Below are 1489 nucleotides of genomic sequence, written 5' to 3'. Positions count from 1 at the left end.
ATTATCAATAATTAATAATAAAAATCTTTTGTTATGTTTCATTTTTTTAAATTTAATTAATTTTTATATAAAATTAATTTTAATATTTAATTATTATTATTATTATTTTTAATAAATAGATCTTCGTAAACCTTAAATAATAGAATATAGATAATAGAATAAATAGATAATAAAATAGATAGAAATTCAGTATGCTATACATAAATAATAAATAATAAATTTATATTGTATAATAGTTTAATTTTCGCGCGTGAAAATAATTAAATAAGAAACCGTGTGTTCCAGCCAATCAGAAGCACTCTAACTGAACCTGTGGCGCTTGATGTCATTCTTCCGCCGAAAATCATTGTGACAGGACGTGTTACCGGCTTGAGCAGCATCATTTCAACTACGCAGTAAGTAATTTTATTGTTATTCTATTATCTAATTTATAAATTATTACTTGCTTCATTTATTTAATATTCTACTAAACATCGTGATAACGAAATTAACTAATCCTTCAAGTCCTTTTCTTCCTTTTTATGCCATTTTTCTTTTGAGGTTACTGGTAGCGTCCATTGTTAAATTTTTCTGCAAAGATTTTAGTTATTACTTTATTTTAATATAATAATTTTAATTTTATACATTTATTTTACGATTTTGATTTGTATTTGTGTAGTAAATTTTAAATAATAATCGTTTAATAAGTCTTTTTATTCATATGGAAATAAATTATATCGCAATATTCAATTTCACACGTATTTTCATACATACATATATGTTATTCTCGAATGTATTTATCTCTGTGTTCAACTTATATATTTATTCTATATTTGTTTTGATTTTGGAGCTCAAGGCCTCGAGAGTGAAAACATTTCTTATAAAACTTTTCCAGGAAATTGATGGTCGCGTTTGTATCACGCTCGACACATTACGATTTGTTATGATTGTCGAACTATCGACTTCCCCTTCCGAATTTATATTCGATAATCGAAATCGCGGCGTCGAATGTCATTGTACTCTCGATAATCGTGGCGTTCGGACGTGCCAATTTTTTCTTGAGGTATGTGATTTATCTGTGTAATATTTAATTTTTTTTCACAATTCTTTCATATTATTTTATTATTTTTATATTAATATTCTATTAAGACTTGTTTTTTATTTTTTTTATAATTAGAAATCCTATGATAGTTATATTATTATTATTTTTCTTTATTGATATATTTGAAGGTTAGAGTTATAGATAATTCGTATTATGAGTTTAAAAAATAGAATTTAAGTTTAATTATTGTTTTATTTTTATGCAATAAAGTTAAGTATATATATTTTCTACATTTTATTTGAAAATTTTTATTTTTTTTGTGGATTAATAGTCGATTATTAGTATAATGAAATGATGAAAAAGCGGGAAAAATTTCAATATGGACGTCATAAGAATTAATGATTTGTATAAAAATTTTATATTTTTATATTTCAAAATTTTGCGATAATTGTTACGTTTTTAAGAAAA

The 1489-nt window shown here is 23.3% G+C and overlaps 1 protein-coding gene and 1 long non-coding RNA gene across 15 annotated transcripts in view; one reads left to right on the top strand and one right to left on the bottom strand.

The window, feature by feature from the left end:
• Nucleotides 1-1489, bottom strand: part of LOC102672047 (disks large homolog 4) — a 281358-nt gene that overhangs the window by 132035 nt on the left and 147834 nt on the right. The gene's annotated exons all lie outside the window — the stretch shown is intronic.
• The window catches only part of LOC102671836, a 4549-nt gene that overhangs the window by 2139 nt on the left and 921 nt on the right, over nucleotides 1-1489 (top strand). The window contains exons 3-4 of the long non-coding RNA XR_420733.2: nucleotides 286-395; nucleotides 875-1042. This is a non-coding gene — a long non-coding RNA (uncharacterized LOC102671836). The remainder of the gene's footprint in view (nucleotides 1-285; nucleotides 396-874; nucleotides 1043-1489) is intronic.

This window comes from Apis dorsata, unplaced genomic scaffold, assembly GCF_000469605.1.
Source record: "Apis dorsata unplaced genomic scaffold, Apis dorsata 1.3 scaffold_50, whole genome shotgun sequence".
NCBI lineage: Eukaryota > Metazoa > Arthropoda > Insecta > Hymenoptera > Apidae > Apis > Apis dorsata.
Note: the sequence above shows the minus strand (reverse complement) of the source record. Positions and strands in the feature narration are given on the sequence as shown.